Genomic DNA, 23,293 nt, shown 5'->3' on the forward strand with positions numbered 1-23,293 from the left:
CTCGACTCCTTGCATTTACAACAAGCTTCTTTATCGGCATCGTCATTCCAAAATAGCATGTAGTCATTTGGGCAGGCGTCTATTTGCACATAACTAAAACCCAACACATGCTCTGAGCGTCGGGCCTCATGGTATGAGTTAGGCAATAGAATATCTAGAAAAGTTGCTTTTAACAAGTCTAAAACCATGTTAAATGACTTGATAGTCTACCCACCAATTGTTTTTATATGAAGCAGCTTAACTATAAATGAAAGCTTAGAGAACTTTGCACACCCAGGATAAAGTGGAAGTCTCACATCCTTTAACAATTGGTGGAAATTTTTCGATTGCCTCTCACTCATGGTGAGCTCTGAAGTAGTACCATATTCCGGGAATTCATGGTCCATGAATGTTGTAGCCCGAATGTCCTCTATCATCTCATCCATATCATCAACATAATTCTGACTTTGATTTTTAGTATCGTCATCATCATCTGACGAATTAGCACTCCAACTTTCACCCTCTCCATGAAATATCGAATGTGTATAACTTGGGTCAGTACCTATCGTGAATAGATGATCTTTAACTTCATTTATTGGTAGGAAAATGTTATTACAACATCTCTTGCATGGACACCTGAAGGTAGTGCTTCCCGGTGCATGGGCTTTCGCCATTGTGAGGAGTTTATTAATCCCAGCACCATATTCCCGTGATGTAAACCTGTTTGGCACGTGCATCCAATTCTTGTCCATTTGCCTCAATTGATATGAGGATATTTCTTCACTTTTACCACAATAGTGAACTAAGGCCACTTCAATAAAGAAGATTTAATTAATGATTATCATAATAAGGAAATGGTGTTCTACACTCTTGATAAAACTACATAAACGTCACATAATTGCATATCTTAACGGGTAAAGATTACATATAAATATAGTGAGTTAGTAAGGGTACAGAATTTAGCATGTGATGGTTGAGATTTAGGCTCATGCGTAAAAGTTAAGATTTAAGAGATTCAAATTAGAGCACTCTTATTGGCTCCGGCAAAGTTTTAGACAAAGTTTGGTTAATATGCCAATTTTAGCCTTATGCCTAATTGGATGCAATCTTGGACTTCACATTAGATTAGTTATTTTACTCTCTATATTAATATGGGTAATAATTTTTTTATTTTTTTATTTTTGTATAGAGTTTTTAATGCATTATTAATTATGTAACGCCCCGACCCCGAGGGTCCGGAGAGTTAACTCATAACACCTGATAAACAACTCTAACAAGGCTAGAGTACTTCCAAATTCAAGAATATATCCATTTTACCAAACCTCAAATCGAACGTAAATACTTCAATTAAATAAATCAAATAAACTCATTTATCCAATATTCAATCCAACAACCCAAATAAAATCAACTCTTCTTCATATCTCAAATAACAACTAGAAATAATAAAACATTAACATAGTCTCCATAAACCGTCTAAATCCATTGAAGCAAACTTAAGAAAGATAAATAACCTCTAACACCAACACTAATATCATGAGATACCCAACAACAAATCAATGCTAATTTTCTCCATAGACTTTAATACTGATCCTCAGCTGAACCATCAATGTCATCTGAAATATTATGGAGATAAGGGGGGTGAGTTATCAACAACTCAGTAAGCAGAGAACATATACCAGTGTATAAACATGAGCATTTACAGAAATCAGAATGCAGAACAAAACATTTTCATTTTCAGAGTGCGGAAGCAGAACATGTTATTAAAATATCAGAGCGAAGATTTAGAAGTAATTTCATTCAAAATATTCTTTGGCATAGCATAAATGATCATCGTCATCATCAAAACATCATATCAGAACAGAGGCCATGTATAACCCCCGTGGTAGGGTTGTGCATCTGCGGATAGCCAAGCAGAACATAAGACACTCTGTCACCAAGGTGTGCACTCAAAACAGAGACCACTACTATAACCCGTGGCAGGGCCGTATCCACTATTATTACCCGTGGTTGGGCCGTATCCACTATTATAACCCGTGGTTGGGCCTTATCCACTATTATTACCCGTGGTTGGGCCGTATGCCACTATTATCACCCGTGGCAGGGCCGTAACTGAACGGAACAGAAACAGAATCAAATTCAGAGTCAGAGAGTCATGCCAAAGGTTTTCAGAAACCACGTCTTTTCCAAAACAGTGTACTGAACAAAATTTTTCGGAACAGAACAAAATCATATCACCACATAATTTATGCACAAATTTCATATTCGCTCTCATTTTCAAAGTTCAGAAATAAAATATCAAAAATAAGCTCATGTTTACACCAGTCATGACAGAAAATACGTTATTCTTAAACAGAATCTCATGAGTAATGCAGAACAAATATCTGAGGTTGTTTTCAAATTTCTTTTCATAGCAGAACATGCACATTATCCAAAAAGGACCTCAGTTCATTTTATTTAATGCAAAGTCTAGCATAGGAACCCCGCTTACCTGAACTTCTTAGCTTTTTCGAAAATTCCTCAAAACGTCGGACAATAATTAATCGTCACCTATAAAATAATCAAGCAATTCCCGTAAATTCTCAATCAATCACGTATTTCGTATTTGAACCTAAGAATCTATTTAAATCCTCAAAACCTAGAATCCTAAAAATTCCTATAATACCACCATTATCTAAAAATAAAACACCGTTTACTCTTAAAATAAACATTTACTTAATAACATGCTAAAATACTTAAACGATTTAAGGTACGTACAAGTGACAATTTCGTTAATTAATAATAAACAAAAAGCTTTAATCGTAATTTAAAAGTTTAAAATAAAATTTCATAATTACTAAAATAATTTACTATCAAAGTACAGTTTGAAAATCCTATTTATTGTATGCAAACTTTTCTTGTACCACCCGTAAAAACCACATAAAAACAGACCAAACATAACAACTTGAACACACTCTAAAACTAAGGGTAAAACCGTAATTCAATTTTAAATACCATGCAACAATGTAAGTTACGGAAACTACAACTGTGAAAACACGTAGACTCGGTGCAACACCGTACGGACAGGGGCGCGAGGCACTCACCGCCAAGGGAGGAGCTGCGCGCGACGCGGCGAAGAAGGTCACGGTGGTGAGGCACTGAGAGAGAGAGAAACACGGTGAGAGAGAGGGACAACATTCATGCAATAGAGATGGTACAAGGCGTGTGCATGGAGGTGTTACCGAGAGAGAGGGTGGTGGTTTGAGTCGGCAGCAGCGCAGCAAGGTGGTGCAGGGCGTAGCTAGCAAGACCAGGTTATGGCTGTTTCCGTCGAGGACAGTGGCTGAACGCGTGCCTGGGAAGGAGGGTCTGGCAAGGAAGTACTCTGTTTCTTGATGCCAAAAACAGAGCAGTCCTGGCTTCCTTCGGGGTTCAGATGCGCGACGTGAGGCTGCCGGTGGAGACTTGCTGTGGTTGGTCCTACCTCAGGCTAGTGTTTTCCGTCGTGTGAGGGGCCAGTCGTGCGGTTGCAGCGTGGGAAGGCTTGGCCGAGAGAGTGGTTCACGGTGGTCTGGCTTACGGTTTCGCGTGGGAAGGCAGCGGCGCGAGCTTTCTTCGTAAGCATATAAATAGACGATTGAATCATGAAAAGAAAACCCTAGACGAAAACCCAACGGATACGGAACGCGCATGAGGGACGTGTGTGTGCAAGCATGCCGTGAACGAAAACGTGCGTGTATGCATGCTGTGCGACGGAAAACAAAATAAGCCGTGCGAAAAGAATTAAAATAGACGGAAAGAGAAAGAATTAAAAAAAAATGAAACATGCGGGAAAAAAAATAAAATACACGGCCAAGAACTTCAAATTAAAAGAAAATAAAAACGCTACTCAAAATCGTAAATTAAGAACTTAAATAAACAATCAAGTTATAAAAAAAAAATAAGTAAAAAAAAATCTAAAGTCCAACTATACCAATATTAGGTCCGGGTGTTACATTCTCCCCTCCTAAAAAAAAAATTTCGTCCTCGAAATTTGCTAGAACCCCAAACCTAAATATTTATCCACTACAAACATCTCATGCCTACCCCAACCATCGATTATATTGCTGCACTAAATAAATAATCAAAAAAATTGTCAAACCTAATATTTCAAATACTAACTCTCCAATATTATCGATTGTATTCTCCTATAATATCCTTAGCCATACACGTTCGCACATACTGCTTTATCAAATTTAGAATATAAACCTCCATAATGCAATTAAAGACCAACCAATAAATTCCAAAATCTCCACCTAATATAAAACCTCAATAAAAACGAAATACACTCTCAAACTATTATATCATTACAACCACGCTTCCGCTGTTCACTCTAACAACTTCTAGTCCTAAAACATTGAATCCCAAACACATACGTCGAAAAAGAACTAATCTCCACATAATCAGTCTTTACCAGCTAAGCCTCACAAATAACCAAAAGAGAACTCCCAAAATAATATTTAAATCTCCAAATAATAGTACAATCAAATGCTCAAAAAATTCAGTCCTAGGTAACTCAAGTCACGAATTCCCGAATCCCTAGACAATCTACTTCCAACCATAAATTTTTCCTAGCCTTTTCACTTCCAAAACACATACTAACTCATCAAACACCAAAAGCTAGTGCCTCGAAGATATAAAATATTGGGTCTAATCCCTTTGAAAACCTTTCCACCAAACCATAATATTCTAATCTATACAACTAGAAAAGTTTCATGCCATCATAAGATTAATCCCAACTCAACTAAAACAAAAGCTTTCAAGGAGAAGAAATAGTGGGGTACCTGTGATCACATTGTTATCGTCCTCAACATCTTCAGCTGCCAATGCAAACACTCGGGCTGGTCCCATTCTACGCTGATTGTTTCCCTGAGTCGTCTGACGGGGACCTGGAGGTGTGTTGGTCTTATTCTTGTCGTCTGACAGTAATGGGCATTCTCTGATGAAATGGCCATTCTTTCCACATCGGAAACATGACCCATTTTCCTTTCTACACTCCCCAGTGTGTACGTGGTTACAAAACTTGCAGGGGTTATTTGATTGATAACCCTGCATTTGCCTTTGTCCCAAGCTGTTTCCATCATTTCTCTTCTTCCATGGCCCTTGATCCATACTAGAGGATCCATGTGGAGTAGCTCTCTTTCTCTGTTCTTGCAATTCAGCACCCCTCTTAAGATTCTGTTCCGCTAGCATCGCCTTGTGTACTAATTCTGAAAAATTCTGAATCTGCAAGATCATCACCCGCTCATAAATCCTGTAGTTCAAGCCTTCTTCAAACTTCCTAGTCTTTTTCTCCTCATCGGGAATCAAGTATGCGGCGAAACGTGATAATTCCGCAAACCTTGCAGCATACTGGCGCACAGTCATGGTCCCTTGCACCAAGTTGGTGAACTCTCGGGCTCTAGCATCCCTATCTGCCTTAGGGAAAAATCGATCGAAGAAACTCTGCTTGAATTGAGCCCAAACAATTACTCCAATCCCCTCAGCTTCCCTGATAACTTTCTCAGAATTCCACCATCTCTTTGCTTCTCCAGATAGTTTGAAGGCTGCGAACTTGACTTTTTGCTGATCAGTACATTCCAAAACACCAAATATTTCTTCAATGTCTTGTATCCAATCTTCCGCAGCGTTCGCATTGCCTCTTCCATCAAAGGTGGGAGGATGCGTTCGATTAAATTGTTCGAACGTGCAACCCCCACCATTGTCATCTTCGTTCAAATCTTCAAGTGTTCGAACTCTACGACGAGCAGCCATCCTGAAAGTCTAAACTCGGTGAAACACTCTAAAATGAACGAAAACGAAAATACCAGGTAATTAGAATAAAATAAGAGGATAAATAAAATATGCATATAAATACATATACATATATATATATCAGATGACTATGCAAATCTGACATCACTTAATCCACACGTATATCACAAGAATCTATAACCTCAAAGTTCCAAATTCAATTCCTAACATCAGCAAAATCTAAAACCTCAAATCCCATCAAAATCAATCATAAGGTTCTTGGAACTCAAACTTAAATATCTACATGGCTATCCTTAAAAACCTCCAATTCCTATATTAAAATTTCCACATCTTATGAACCCACAGATATCTAAACCTCCAAGGTCTACAGTATGCAGAATTCAAACCTGTCTCTGATACCAACTGTAACGCCCCGACCCCGAGGGTCCGGAGAGTTAACTCATAACACCTGATAAACAACTCTAACAAGGCTAGAGTACTTCCAAATTCAAGAATATATCCATTTTACCAAACCTCAAATCGAACGTAAATACTTCAATTAAATAAATCAAATAAACTCATTTATCCAATATTCAATCCAACAACCCAAATAAAATCAACTCTTCTTCATGTCTCAAATAACAACTAGAAATAATAAAACATTAACATAGTCTCCATAAACCGTCTAAATCCATTGAAGCAAACTTAAGAAAGATAAATAACCTCTAACACCAACACTAATATCATGAGATACCCAACAACAAATCAATGCTAATCTTCTCCATAGACTTTAATACTGATCCTCAGCTGAACCATCAATGTCATCTGAAATATTATGGAGATAAGGGGGGTGAGTTATCAACAACTCAGTAAGCAGAGAACATATACCAGTGTATAAACATGAGCATTTACAGAAATCAGAATGCAGAACAAAACATTTTCATTTTCAGAGTGCGGAAGCAGAACATGTTATTAAAATATCAGAGCGAAGATTTAGAAGTAATTTCATTCAAAATATTCTTTGGCATAGCATAAATGATCATCGTCATCATCAAAACATCATATCAGAACAGAGGCCATGTATAACCCCCGTGGTAGGGTTGTGCATCTGCGGATAGCCAAGCAGAACATAAGACACTCTGTCACCAAGGTGTGCACTCAAAACAGAGACCACTACTATAACCCGTGGCAGGGCCGTATCCACTATTATTACCCGTGGTTGGGCCGTATCCACTATTATAACCCGTGGTTGGGCCTTATCCACTATTATTACCCGTGGTTGGGCCGTATGCCACTATTATCACCCGTGGCAGGGCCGTAACTGAACGGAACAGAAACAGAATCAAATTCAGAGTCAGAGAGTCATGCCAAAGGTTTTCAGAAACCACGTCTTTTCCAAAACAGTGTACTGAACAAAATTTTTCGGAACAGAACAAAATCATATCACCACATAATTTATGCACAAATTTCATATTCGCTCTCATTTTCAAAGTTCAGAAATAAAATATCAAAAATAAGCTCATGTTTACACCAGTCATGACAGAAAATACGTTATTCTTAAACAGAATCTCATGAGTAATGCAGAACAAATATCTGAGGTTGTTTTCAAATTTCTTTTCATAGCAGAACATGCACATTATCCAAAAAGGACCTCAGTTCATTTTATTTAATGCAAAGTCTAGCATAGGAACCCCGCTTACCTGAACTTCTTAGCTTTTTCGAAAATTCCTCAAAACGTCGGACAATAATTAATCGTCACCTATAAAATAATCAAGCAATTCCCGTAAATTCTCAATCAATCACGTATTTCGTATTTGAACCTAAGAATCTATTTAAATCCTCAAAACCTAGAATCCTAAAAATTCCTATAATACCACCATTATCTAAAAATAAAACACCGTTTACTCTTAAAATAAACATTTACTTAATAACATGCTAAAATACTTAAACGATTTAAGGTACGTACAAGTGACAATTTCGTTAATTAATAATAAACAAAAAGCTTTAATCGTAATTTAAAAGTTTAAAATAAAATTTCATAATTACTAAAATAATTTACTATCAAAGTACAGTTTGAAAATCCTATTTATTGTATGCAAACTTTTCTTGTACCACCCGTAAAAACCACATAAAAACAGACCAAACATAACAACTTGAACACACTCTAAAACTAAGGGTAAAACCGTAATTCAATTTTAAATACCATGCAACAATGTAAGTTACGGAAACTACAACTGTGAAAACACGTAGACTCGGTGCAACACCGTACGGACAGGGGCGCGAGGCACTCACCGCCAAGGGAGGAGCTGCGCGCGACGCGGCGAAGAAGGTCACGGTGGTGAGGCACTGAGAGAGAGAGAAACACGGTGAGAGAGAGGGACAACATTCATGCAATAGAGATGGTACAAGGTGTGTGCATGGAGGTGTTACCGAGAGAGAGGGTGGTGGTTTGAGTCGGCGGCAGCGCAGCAAGGTGGTGCAGGGCGTAGCTAGCAAGACCAGGTTATGGCTGTTTCCGTCGAGGACAGTGGCTGAACGCGTGCCTGGGAAGGAGGGTCTGGCAAGGAAGTACTCTGTTTCTTGGTGCCAAAAACAGAGCAGTCCTGGTTTCCTTCGGGGTTCAGATGCGCGACGTGAGGCTGCCGGTGGAGACTTGCTGTGGTTGGTCCTACCTCAGGCTAGTGTTTTCCGTCGTGTGAGGGGCCAGTCGTGCGGTTACAGCGTGGGAAGGCTTGGCCGAGAGAGTGGTTCACGGTGGTCTGGCTTACGGTTTCGCGTGGGAAGGCAGCGGCGCGAGCTTTCTTCGTAAGCATATAAATAGACGATTGAATTATGAAAAGAAAACCCTAGACGAAAACCCGACGGATACGGAACGCGCATGAGGGACGTGTGTGTGCAAGCATGCCGTGAACGAAAACGTGTGTGTATGCATGCTGTGCGACGGAAAACAAAATAAGCCGTGCGAAAAGAATTAAAATAGCCGGAAAGAGAAAGAATTAAAAAAAAAAGAAACATGCGGGAAAAAAAATAAAATACACGGCCAAGAACTTCAAATTAAAAGAAAATAAAAATGCTACTCAAAATCGTAAATTAAGAACTTAAATAAACAATCAAGTTATAAAAAAAAAATAAAAAAAAAAATAAGTAAAAAAAAAAAAATCTAAAGTCCAACTATACCAATATTAGGTCCGGGTGTTACAAATTATTTTGAAAATATTTTTTATTTTCATTACATAATTTCCAACAATGTCTATATAAAAAACTCTATCAACCTAAATTAACTTCATAATCTGTCAAACAGAATTAGTTAAAGGTTTTAAATCTGTCCTGAATTAGTTCAAGGTTGGTGGTGGGAGTCTTTGTGCTTTCGTGTCCTAAATCAATCCTGAATTAGTTGCTGGTTTTTCTATCCTAAGTTTTAATCTGTCCTAAATTAGTTAAAGGGTTTCCTATAATAAACCAGTACCAACACCAAAGTTTGTAGTCATGAATAAGTAAATTTATTAAATGAAATATACTTTCAAAAAATCTGTTGCTACCATGATCAAACAATTTTTTCTATCTTGTGTTATGCATAACATCAGTTACGATGTTTTAAGAAAAAAATCATTACCGTTAAGATGCAGGGGATTGTTCAAATTTTCGTGAGAAAATACAGTAGTTCAGGTACTAAATGCATGCAGTAGCATAATATAGGTTGTCTATTTGACTAAAAACATAATGATTACTTGAACAAAAAGAAGTAGCAAATTTTAGAATCCTAGGAGTTATCAAATATATTAAATTTGCACGCAAACCCAATGTTTTAGACCCATAACACAACGTATGCTAGATATGTTAGAGACTTGACAAAAGGATAGACTCTATGGGAATTTACTCAAACAACTGGCATGCGTGAAATCCAAGAACAAATTACTCCATTCAAGTATTCAAAGCTTATACATGATGAGCTACTGAGTAAAAAATATCCTGCTGAAACAAACAATCCTGTAATGATAATTTATTGGGATACAATACAATAAACAATATGCAAGCAAAATATTCAAACAAGTCATGACAGAGATGATCATATATGACAGGATACACGAATTCAAGTAACCCAACAAAGATGAGACCCATCGAAATACAAATAAAATGAAGATTTTTATTCTCTTGCAGTGGCTAAAAATTCGTTATGCTAAAATCCAGAAATTAGAATGCAAATTGTTGCATACCTTTCACGAGACTAGACCCGGACCAACAGCAGTAGCTGGGGATTTGTCAATTTATTATGGCCTATTGCATTTTGAGAGGAAATGCAAACTCGATGTTAGATTCACACAAAATGACACCATGAATGGAGTGGAAGGGCAGCTACCAAAAGCACGATACAACCAAGTTGTAAGCAACGACCTTGATGGGCAATTGGTTACTGAGTTCCACCATGGTTTGATGAGAAGAGGGGTTTAATGGATACCCAACTTGATTGATGGCATCGTGAAAGACATTAAAATGGGAAAAAGAAGGAGAACATAAAGCAATGATCAAACCTTTCACAATCTAGGTCAACGAAGGAATGAGCTTTTCACCAATGAAGGAATTGCAAGTTGGGAAATATACTCTGCATTTAATTGGGAAAACCAGAACTGCTGGGGGAAGTCGAAATAAACAGAACTCCGAGAAAAGTTACATTTTCTTGCTGCGATTATATTGGTCCCAATAGGAATAAACGTCGTCGCTATAGAGGGACATAGTTCTTACGACGGATTACCGTCCCCGCTTCTCAAGAATTTAAATGTAATATTTATTGCGGCAAAATCAAATTGCGAGAAAAGGCCAAAAAACGACGCAATAAAAGAAGATATTGTTTCTTACACTGCGTGGCTGCTTTTGCGACAAGTATGTTGCGATGACTTCAAGTTCGCCGCACAAATCTTATTTTGTAGTGATTTCTGGTTCGACGGAAGGAAAAACGACACAAAAACTGATATTTTTTGTAGTGTCCTCACATTCATTTATACCCATCATTCTAACTTCATCATTAGCTCTCCGGATAGTTTTATGCAAACAAGTAAATAACTAATGGATCTCTAAAAACTCCATAGGCTTACTTTTCAAATCACTCTCCACTAATGTAGAACAAAAACTATCACCAAGGATCAATAGGTATCTATTAAGCTTGTAATGTAAGGCTAGGATAAGGGCTACAAAGAAAATGTAGGATTCAAACAAAGCAAAAGAACTTAAGCTTGAAAATCAACAGAATAAATAGAGCATTCTCACGTCAAACACACATCTCTTCTCAATCTTTGTAAACCTCTCAACATACCTCTCTTTATTGTACTTTCAAGTATCTTTCATTTTACCCCTTTATTTGGTAGGTTAGAATTTTTTTTTGTATAAATATTCCTTACTATGTCGACTGCCTTTCTGGATGACTCTCGTCGGCCTTCTCTTGTTGGCCACACTGTAGACGAGTTGACTCTTCAAACCCCCAAACTTATGATTTTGATAATCTGGCTATAATTACTTTACTTATAGACCTTCTACCTCTCTTGCCTTTCATACTCTTGTGAGTCTATGACTTGGTGTAAACTTAGTTCTCTTGAAAGGTAAGGTCAAAATATATTTCAATAAAGCTTAAATGGGTGACTAGAGATAAAGATAATAGACAGGTAAGCTTGAAAGACTCAATCGGTCCAAATAATGCCTTAATCATTTCCACAGTAATATTCTGTCTAAGATTTCACCTTGAGTGTAATCAAACAAGTTCTAGAGTAAGTTGAGATCATATAAATTCACAAAATTCACATAAAATTTCTCTAGGTACTCAAAGTAATTAATGATTGTAAGAAGCATTCATTGAACATAGAAAATATCAAATTAAGTAAGATCAAGTAAAGAATTAACAACTAGACTTAATCAATGGGAATTTTTCCTAAAAATTATAATCAATTTCAATCATATTCTTATCATAGGCTTTTTATTCATCAAACTATACTGTTTTTATCATCATTATAATTTTTATTATTTTTAATTTTTTTATTGAAAATAAAATAATATATTTTTCCCCCAAAACTTAAATATCACATTGTCCTCAATGGGAAAAATGAAGAGAAACTAAAGAAAATGATGAGAAAAGGTAAGAGATGCTCCCCTAATTGTGTCCAGTTCTATAATTTGAATATTCTCCTTAAAGGTACGGCCATGTACTCCTTGGAGAACTCCTCACCTCTTCGTTCCTGCAAAATGAAAGAAAAGGAATAATAATAAATAAATAAAACTTGGGTTGCCTCACAAAAGCGCTTTATTTAAAGTCTGTAGCTAGACATTGTCCTCTCAGCATGTATTACTGGCGAGATCGATAGAGCACTTTTCTGAGTTAAAGTCTCCATCCATATAGGATTTTAATCTCTGTCCATTTACTTTAAATGTGCCTTTTTTTCTCGTGATGGACTTCAACCCCCCATTGGGAAAGACACGGGTTACCACAAACGGTCCCGACCATCGAGAGTGCAACTTCCCTAGGAAGAGTCAAAGTCTTGAGTTAACTAATAGAACTTTCTACCCGACTTCGAATTCCCTTCTTAGAATATGCTTATTGTGCCATCTTTTAATTTCATCTTTGTAAATTCGAGCATTCTAACAAGCATCATTTTGGAATTCATCCATCCCATTGATCTGCAATATTCTCTTCTCGTTTGCTGTATGTAAATCAAAGTTTAGTGTCCTCGTCATCCAATATGCTTTGTGTTCTAGCTCTACGGGTAGATGACAGGTTTTTCCATTGATGAGCTGATAGGGTAACATCTTGATCGGTGTTTTGAATGTTGTCTGATAGGCCCACAGCGCATCATCTAACCTTCTCGCCCAATATCTCCAAGAGACACTCACTGTTTTCTCCAGTATGCGCTTCAGCAACCGATTAGACACCTCGACCTGGCCGCTCGTTTAAGGATGGTATGGTGTCGCCCCGTGATGGGTAACGCCATATTTAGTCAGTAGAGCTTCAAATCGGCGATTGCAAAAATGCTTCCCACCATCACTGGTTATGGCCCAAGGAGTGCCAAATCGGAAAAAAAAATATTTTTTCGCAAAACGTTCACTACGACCCTCGCATCATTGGTTGGCAATGCGACCACTTCTACCCATTTGGAGACATAATCTACAACCACCAAAATAAATTTGTTAGAATATGAAGGTGGAAAATGACCCGTGAAATCTATACCCCAAACATCAAATAATTCAATCACTAAAACATTGTTTAAAGGCATTTCATGTTTTCTAGAAATGTTGACAACCCTTTGACAATGATAACATAAATTAACAAAATTAAAAGAGTTTTTGAAAATAGTCGGCCAATAAAATCCACATTGTAAAACTTTTGCCGCTATTTTTGCTCCACCAAAGTGGCCGCCCGGTTCCAAAGAATGGTAGTGTCTGAATATGCTCTCCATCTCATCCTCAGGCATACATCTTCTGATTATCTTCTCCTCATAGTGCCAGTATAGAAAAGGCTCCTCTCCAAAAAGTATTTCAAGTCGAAGAATAACTTCTTCTTTTGTTGATATGTCATCTCAGTCAAGAGAATTTTGGACAACAAATAATTGACCATATCGGCATAACATTGGACAACTTGTATAGCCATTAATTGCTAGTCCGGAAAGGTCTCATTAATTGGAAACTTCGCCTCACCAGCCGCCTTTTTAAGCTCAAGGCGAGATAAGTGGTCGGCCACTACTTTCTCGGTATTTTTCTTATCTCTTATTTCCAACCAAACTCTTGTAGTTGCAAAATCCATCGTAATAGTCTTGGTTTGGCATCCCTCTTTGCCAGAAAATATTTAAGAGCTGAATGATCGGTATAGACAACCACCATCAAACCTATCAAATAATAACGAAATTTGTCAAAGGCAAACACAACTGCTAACAATATTTTTTCAGTAGTAGCATAATTGAGTTGAGCTCCTGTTAAGGTCCGACTTGCACAATAAATAACATGAAATCTTTTTTCTTTTCTCTACCCCAAAATAGCTCATATAGCAAAATCGCTAGCATCACACATTAATTCAAAAGGTAAATTCCAATCTAGTGATACAATAATAGGTGCTGAAATTAATTTCTTTTTCAATGTTCAAAAAGCATTTATGCATTTAGCAGAAAATTCAAACCAAGTATCTTTAATCAACAGAGTGCATAGAGGTTTGGTAATTTGGGAAAAATCCTTTATAAACCGACGATAGAACCTGGCGTGACCCAAGAAGCTCCTCACGCCTTTCACATTGGTCAGTGGTGGGAGTTTGTCAATAACTTCTATCTTTGCTCGGTCGACCTCAATTCCCTTGAAGGAGATGCGGTGGCTAAGCACTATTCCTTCCTTAACCATGAAGTGACATTTTTTCCAATTTAAAACAAGATTTGTCTCCTTGCATCTTTGCAAAACTAAAGATAAATTAGATAAGTAGTTATCAAAAGAATGACCAAAAACCGAAAAGTCATCCATGAATACTTCTAAAAAAATTTTCACCATATCTGAGAAGATGGACATCATGCATCTTTGAAAAGTGGTTGGCGCATTGCAAAGACTGAAAGGCATGCGCCAATATGGAAAAGTGTTGTAAGGATAGGTGAAAGTGATATTCTCTTGATCCTCGGGTGCAATGGCTATTTGATTATAACATGAATATCCATATAGAAAACAATAGTAGGCATGGCCGGCATGTCTTTCTAGCATTTTATCAATAAACGGTAAGGGAAAATGGTCTTTCTGAGTTGCATTATTCAACCTTCGATAGTCTATGCATACTCGTCATCCCGTAACCATCCTAGTCAGTATGAGTTCATTGTTGTCATTCATGATCACAGTTATCCCACCGTTCTTTGGGACGACTTGCACTGGACTTACCCATTCACACTATCTGAGATTGGATAAATGATCCCGGCATCGAAAAGTTTCAATACCTCTTTATGCACCACTTCTTGCATTGATGGATTCAATCTCCTTTGAGGTTAGACGATCGGTTTAAAATTATCATCCATTAAAATCTTGTGCATGCAAATTAAAGGACTAATTCCTTTGATGTCCGAGATGGTCCAACCCAAAGCCATTTTGTACTCCTGCAAGACTCTCAGCAACTTCTCTTCCTCTACATCACTCAATAAACTATTAATAATAACTGAAAAAGTAGAGTCCTGTCCCAAGAAAGCGTACCTTAAATTTGATGGAAGTGGCTTGAGTTCAGGCTTGGGTGACGTCGATTGAGATGAGCGTAACTCCACTTTCGGTTTTATTGAATGAGAAAGGGAATGGGTAGCTTCCAAATATCTCTCACACTCCTTAACTTTTTCATCTTCAAATTTAATAGACGTAGAGTGAGTAACACATACCTCAAGTGTTAGCTTTGAAAATTCAGCTTCATAAGTATCGTCGGCCTTGACCATGTCTCAGTCGCTTATTTGAAAACATGAATGTACCTCGGACTAGAATTCCATAGATTTAAACACGTCAAACTGGACTTGCTCCTCGCCTACCCTCAAAACGAGTTTTCCTTTCTGTACATCAATTAAAGTTCTCCCCGTCATCAAGAAAGGTCGGCCTAGTATCAAAGGGATCTCCTCGTCCTCCTCCATATCAAGTACAATGAAGTCGACGAGGAAGATAAACTTATCAACTTTCACTAGTACGTCCTCAATGAGTCCTCTCAGATATTTGATAGATCTGTCCGCCAACTGTAGATAGATGGTGGTCGGCTTTACTTCTCCAAGACCCAGTTTCATGAAAACAGAGAGAGGCATTAGATTAATACTTGCCCCTAAGTCACATAAAGCTTTATCAAAATAAGAATTTCCTATAGTGCAAGGGATTGTGAAACTCCCCCGATCTTTCAACTTAGGCGGAAACTTCTTTTGTAAAATTGCATTGCTCTCCTTGGTTAGCATTACAGTTTCATGCTCCTCCAACTTCTTTTTGTTTGATAATATATCTTTCAAAAATTTTGCATATTTAGGCATTTGCTCTAAGGCTTCAGTGACATGAATATTAATATGCAATTACATAAATATACTCAGAAATTTAGAGAACTGATTATAAATTTTATTTTTCTTTAATCATTGTGTAAAAGGAATTGGTGGATCATAAATTGAAGGACAATAAGTTTCAGAAGTAAACTCCCTGGATTTTTTGGATTTTCAGCCCCTTTATTCTCTCTAGTCTTCTCAGATTGCTGGTCGGTAGCCTCCCGATCGGTTTCTTTCACCTTGTCCTCGGTTTCCTTCTTCTCGGTCTCCACATTTTTCAGCTTCTGCATCTTGTTCGGTACTTACTGTTTGTGGCTGGTCATATATCCGCCCACTTTGCAATGCTATGGCTTTGACATGCTCTTTCGGATTGGTCACAGTATTGCTTGGTAAAGTTCCTACTGTCCTCTCAGTAAGCATGTTGGAGAGCTGACCGATTTGCACCTCAAGATGTTTTGGATCACCATATCAGTCTTTTGCATGTATTGCATGAACATATCCTCAAGTGCAGCTTCTTCTCTTACTGTGGAAATTGTTGACGTGGTCTAACCGACCCTTGGTTATTGCTCCATGAAAAGTTAGGGTGATTTCTCCATCCGGGATTGAACGTATTTGAATAATAATTGTTTTGATGTTGGAAATTGGACACGTAGTGGGCTTGTTCTTGACTCGGTTGGACTAAAGAATTCCTCACTTGGCAATCTACACTTGAATGATTACAAACAACATTAGTTTGAATAGCATTAACGTTCATCTTACCTAGTTGTTGCGAAAAATTTGCCATCTGTGCCGCCAGTGTGGTAATAGAATCAAGTTCAAAAACTACAGCCGCCTTTCTTGGCATTGCTGTCTCTGCAGACCATTGATAATTGTTAAACGCTAATTCTTCCAGAAGTCCAAAGGCGACTTCATGGGTCTTACTCATTAATGCTCCTCCAGTGGCCGCATCAACCATAGATCGATTTGTGGGTTCCAAACCATTGTAGAATGTTTGTACTTGAAGCCAAGTTGGGAGGTTATGATGTGGACACTTGCGGAATACATCCTTGTATCTCTCTCATGCCTCATATAATGATTCACCCTCAAATTGGGTGAAGGTAGTGATATCATTCCTTAACTTCGCTGTCTTAGTTGGAGGGAAATATTTCGCTAAACATTTTCGTGCCAACTGCTCCCAGGTGGTGATGAAGCCAGGCGGTAGAGAATTCAACCAAGCTTTTGCTTTCTCCCTAAGTGAAAAAGGAAAAAGTCTCAATCGGATTGCATCATCTATCACTCTGTTGTATTTAAAAGTATTACAAATTTCCAGAAAATTTGCAAAATGGACATTAGGATCCTCTTGTCACAGCCCCCCAATTTGAACAGTTTGTTGGATCATTTGAATGATGGCCGGCTTAATCTCAAAGTTATTGGCTAGTATAACTGGTCGCCTTATACTAGATGTCGCCCCATTGACAGAGGGCAACACATAGTTCTTAATGCCTTGTGCTTCTGGTTGACCATATTAACTTTACAGGTGGCGACCTCTTTCTTTCTCTTTATTGATTCGACGTAAGGTCCTTTCAATCTCGGGATTGAAAAGTGTATGCTCTAGCGATTTAGATCGGCGTATGCACTTCTAATTCCTGAAGAAAATGATCAAACTGAGATCAAATTAAATCTTTTTTTGCAAAATAAAATTCAAAGTAGTAAAAATCTAGCTGGTATCAATATCAATGATTAGTCCTGGTAACACATAAAAATATAATCTGCAAGTGTACAAAATCGTAACAAGTATTAAAATGTTTTAAAGAAAACGATTATCGAACCCACAGAGAATAATTATGCTATTGAGTATTGAAATTGACTAAATTAATTGCTATTTGGAAAACCAAAATTTGAAGAATGATTACTTTGTAAAAAGTCCCACCACAAGGACGGGCGTTACAAGTTGGTATCAGAGTAAAGCCCAGGTTATGCTAGACTCTATAGTGTTCTTTTCAAAATAAAAGAGAGAAAATCTTTTTCCAATGAAAGAAAACTTTTAAAAAGAGAACTGTACGTGAAGGAAAAAACCTAGACTGACGTCATCCCAAGGCATGTCTGGTCCTGTAGTAAGTACAAGAAAGTATTTTTATTCTTATGATATGATGTTTTCAAACTTTGACCTAATGAACGCATGCATGTCAGATTGGCAACTAGAAAGAGGTAGTCATGCTAAGTGCATAGAATGTAAGAGGTATCAGAGACTGAGCATAGTTAAAGGATAATGAATGATGATGGAAAATTAGGACATGCAGCAATAGCTGCATGCTAATTAAGGAACGAACTAGAAACGTTAGAGAGACTAAGATAGTTAAGAACAGCATGAACGACCACGAACTAAGCTAGGACCGAAATGCATAACGAGATGGTGACTTCAAGCCTAGCCACCAAGAATGTCAGAATGGAAGGTACGAGCACTACATGATGGAAGGACTCAAGTACAGCAGACTGACCTTAAGCATGTCGATGGAGGAACGACAAGGCGCGAGGGCAAGCATTGTACAAGACGTGACTGAGATGCCAAATGTGTGCGATGACGCATAAAGACAACGCGAGGACACATATGAACAGATCCCTAATAAAGATGAGCAAATTCCTTAAAATACTGCACAAAATTCTTAGAACACTAAGCAAATTCCTAGAGTACTAAGCAACTCCCTATAACCTTAAGCAAATTTCGAGGACGAAATTTATTTAAGGTGGGAAGATTGTCATACCCTGCTCCTTCCTTCTTACGTACGCTTCTCCTTTCTGACGTATGTCTCATCTTTATGACGTAAGCAAATCTCGAGAGCAGAGATTATGTGATCGTCTGCCCTTCTCACTAGCGACTGCGAACCACGTTATGCATGCTGAACCATGATGGCGTATCTCGAAAGATATCGTGTGACTTCTAGGGCACGCCCAGTGTTTTAAATATGCTGGAAATATTTATAAGGAATATCCTCAGTGTTATTGAATTAAGATTTAATCTTAAATACGACAATCATAATATTCTTGAAGAGCTCTCAAAATATTATAATCGTCGAAAATCATTTTAATATTATTATTAAGATGATTTCAATTATTTAAGATATTATGAAATTTAAATTATGTTGAAAGCTTTTATTAATTAAATGGTTTTATTCTCTTTAATATGTTAAGTGAGACTTCATCATTTTATTAATGATGAAGAATATTATTTTATAAACTAAAGTTAATTTAAAATAATATTCTACCTTAATTCCTCTAAGCTCTTTTAATTAAGTTAATAGTTAACGCATTTTCAAATCAGTGTTTGAGATCCACCGTTAGATCGTTACGTGGATCCCTAGACAAAGGGACTAGGTTAAATACCCAGACCCCCTCACTTTTCCCCAAGCTCCCTCTCTCTCCTCCCTCTCCCTCAAGCGTACACTGTACGCTACGTCCCTCATGCCGAGCAGCTCCATGTCTCAGCCCAGTGCCACCGTGCGTCGTTAGCTCTCACCTCCACCACCGCAGGCCTCCCCTCACGCCGGCGAGCCTCCCCAGCCTAGCCTCTCTCTCTCACGCTCTCCCTTTCTCCCCGCTGGAAGTGCAAAGCCTGAATGGGCTTGGTGCGCATAGCGCCGCCGTACGCCGTCCTCCGGCACCACCACTCCCACGGCAGCTTCCTCTGCCACGGGTCACCACCCTCCAGCAAAACCAACACCTTCCATGCAGCCACCTTCCCCCTCCAGCAAAACCAGCACCTCCCATGTGGCGTGATATGTATGAAGGGAGTACATGTGGAATGTACTCCGTATGGCAGAGTGATACACCATATGGCGGATATGCCATAATGGTGATGTGGCGTGATATGTATGAAGGGAGTATATGTGGAATATACTCCATATGGTGGAATGATACACCATGTGGCGGATATGCCATAATGGTGATGTGGCATAGTATGTGTAAAGGGAGTACACATGAAGTGTACTCCATGTGATGGAGTGATGTACCATATGGCGGGTATGCCATAGTGATGATGTGGCATAGTATGTGTGAAGGGAGTATATGTGGAGTGTACTCCACGTGGTAGCGACACCCCGTGTGGCGTGTTGTAGAGATAAGGATAGTTAGGTGATTTATGGGCGTGAAACGTGATGGATAGTGTCGGGAACTGTGGAACAATGTCCCGAAGTAGCTATGGTGAGGCATGTAGTCTAAGGTGACGGGTGTCACCATACTCGACTTATGGCTGAGAATAGGCGTGAAGTAGCAGAACAAGTGTAAGAGTGCGCAGCAGAAGCATGACTGAGGAATGTCACGAAGTGACATGACTATTGATAGTCGTGCTTGTGATGGACGAAGTAGCGGAACAAGTGTAAGTGTACGCAGCGGAAGCAAGATTGGGCAACATCACGAAGTGATGTGGTTATTGGTAGTCATGCTTATGACGGGTGAAATGTTAGAGTGTAGGAATGGCATAATGGGAACGTGACGAGATGTCACGATGTGATGGGAGTACGTGAGGAACCGTACTCGTGATGAGTTAGGAGTTGACGTAGTAGAATGTTGGGTAACGCAACAAGGTCACAGTGTAGCTTTGGAGCAATCTCGAGCTATGTGACGTGACATAAGGCATAGTTGTGAATGGAGTCTTGTCGTGTTAAGTGTTGGGATGAACTGTCAAAAGGGACGGGTAGCGTGAAGAATCATGCTAGCCGAGTTAAGAGAAGTTTGATATCAAAGTATGGTACTTGTTTATACAAGCAAGTGATCAATGTGTCATATGTTGATCTTAGGTGATGAAGGGGTAAGGTACATGTGTAATCCGGGTAGACATATGTGTCAGAAGGATTCACCATCTGGAATGGGTAATCTGTCATGAGCATAGTTGCACGGTGCTTAAGCCTCAGAATTGGCTTAGAGCTGTGTGGCTTGTATGGATGGGAATGAGAATTTAGTGTGGGCTAAGATGCATGAAGGTAGTGACGGGTGTATTATCTAGGATTGGGATGAGTGATTCCATCGGTCGAAATGAGAAAGTGACCTGCGCAAAGAAAAGCCTGTGCAAAGAAAAGCCTAAGAAGTTGAGTGTGTGTGTACGGTAGCAAAACAGAGTGTGTGTGTGTGTGTAATCAAAACAGAGCAAAACTCAAAATAGAAGAGAGGCTTGCGCGAGTAAAACCGGAAGAAGAAGGAAGGAGAAGAAATAAATACAATAAAAAATAAAACGAAAGAGAGGGATGCCGGATTGAGGGAAGAAGTTACCAATTTTTGTTCAAGAAGCCGAACAAAACTGCAGTGGAAACATAATTTGAAGTTCCAACACCTTGAGTCGAGTGCACGGTGAAGGGATGGACAAGAGAGAAAAAAATGAGAGGAACCGATTGAGATGCCTACAGAAGTGAGCGAATCTGTTTCTTGAGCGTGGTAAGAGGTGAAAATCAAGAGGTGAAAATCAACTGCTAGAATTATGGGTTGGTGCGCATGTTTAGAGCGATGTGCGGAAATGCAGTGCAGTGGGAAGAAACCGTGGAGAAGAAAAACAGTGCAGCAGAAAAGGGGACTCACCAAAACGACGTCATCCGTCTCTCATCAAGTGCTCGTGGGCTGGGCTTCGTGCATCCGACTGACTTCAAAAGGGCTGGGCCTAGAGCCCGGGTATTACAGTAACTCTTTTCATAATCAACTTAAACTTTTAAAATAAATATCTTTTTGCATGCGGTTTGTTCTCACCCATCAAAGTGATCTTAATTTAAGAAAAATGTCATATCTTATAACTCTTTTGTCTCGAGTCTCGATCGAGTTTAATTATAAAAATCAATGTGTGGTCAAGAAGAGCCAACTTTGTTGTAGATCACCCACGTTCACATTCTAATTTACTCATTCTATTTTTGCATGTTGCATGTTGCATGAAATGTTTAGGTCCCTGATCCCTCATTAGTAGACAATGTTTCTTTTATTATTTGTTTTCCAATTGGTTCCAAAAGTAAAGCTTTGAAGTAGTGCCAATAGATTAGTGATATAATGCTACTCGACACCATGAAGCACGAGGAATGATGTTTTTTTTTTGTAGCAATCCCCACCAAGAATTAGCTGGCAGCCTGGCATGATTAGAGTTTAGAGAATAATTCTTCTCATAAGTTATTATTAACTATTCTATACTCAATATTCAATAAAAAACAGCTCACACCCTATAAAAAAAGAAACTGTCATATATGAAGTGTTGGGATTAATAGTGTCTGATGTAATACAAAATCCGTAAAATTAAATAGAGTTAAAAAAAAACAATTATTTCAGGGGTGGGTGATATTATTAGAAATGATCGAGGTCATCTGGTTCACGTCTTTAATTCTTATATTGGATTCGGTTCAAATAATAGAGCTGAATTGTTAGCTATTTTGCAGGGTCTCAAAGCCTATAAGGAGTTAGGGATTAATTTTGTAGAAATTGAATTAGATTCTCAAATGGTGATCTCGTGGTGGAATAGGGGGAGGTGTGGGGTGTGGTACTTGGAAGATTTTTGGGAAGATAATCTAACCCTTATGGATTCTATGGTGTGCATAGTTAGACATGTTTATAGGGAGGGAAAGAAAGTTGCTGATTGGTTGGCTCGGAGTGGTGCGACTGGTCTTAACTCTGAATGGAGATTTCTCAGGGATGTATCTAGGTTGCTTCGAGGATTAATCCGTTTGGATATACTGGGTTTGCCATCTTTGTGTTGCTGTTAGCGTCATTTTCATGTGACGTTTTGTCCTCAAGCTAGATTGGTAAGATTTTATGATTTTATGTTTTTAAGTTAACGTTGTTTGTGGTTTCTTTTACAAAAATGATTTTCTTTGTGGTATTTTAGTACGTCTTGTCTTTTTTTTTTTTTTTTTTTGCTTTTGGTTAGAGGATCCTAGTAATTTTGACACATGGTTTAGGAACTTTCTTACTTATCTTGTAACCCCATATGCCGATATGTAACCACGGTTTTCCTTCGCTATAAGTGAGAATTTATTAATAAAAGTTGGAACAGGATCACTCATGCATAGGTGAACCTTGACTCTTTTAAAAAAAAAAAATGATGGAAAACCTTACACCCATATCTATTAATTTAAAATTTTTCTTGATAATTTAAATATTTTTTTTATTAAAGTAATAGATTTCACATTAATTATGTGCTACGTTTACACGTCATTTTATAAGTAACTGTATTTGAAAAACTCTAAAAATATAGTATATTTTCATTTTATTATCATCACATATGCCAATGAGGATCTGTAATTATATCAAACTATTAGATTAAATATCATATTTTAAAATAATAAATCTAAGAAAAATTATATTCGGAATCCGGTTCTTTATAACACTGCACAGTGCACACTTTTACTACGTGACAAACCGGATCGAAGAAAAAATCAAAAACCGGATCATAGTATTTATTGCAAAAACAAAGGACGAACATGTTACAATCATAAACGGAAAATGATAAGATTACTCTCTATTTACTACTAATCTATTTTTTTTTATATTTGATTTTTTTTAATTTTTTATTTTACTTAATGATTAAAAAAGTGATTATTAGTAAAATTATATATATTTTTAATTTTTTT

General features: G+C 38.0%; 1 non-coding gene across 1 annotated transcript; it reads left to right on the forward strand.

Annotated features, from left to right (window-relative positions):
- Positions 1 to 16,735: 16,735 nt before the first annotated feature.
- Positions 16,736 to 16,842, forward strand: LOC118349775. The gene has a single exon (XR_004802690.1). It is a non-coding gene; the product is annotated as a small nucleolar RNA R71 (small nucleolar RNA).
- Positions 16,843 to 23,293: the final 6,451 nt, after the last annotated feature.

This window comes from Juglans regia, chromosome 10 (genome assembly GCF_001411555.2).
Source record: "Juglans regia cultivar Chandler chromosome 10, Walnut 2.0, whole genome shotgun sequence".
In the NCBI taxonomy this organism is placed as follows: Eukaryota; Viridiplantae; Streptophyta; class Magnoliopsida; order Fagales; family Juglandaceae; genus Juglans; species Juglans regia.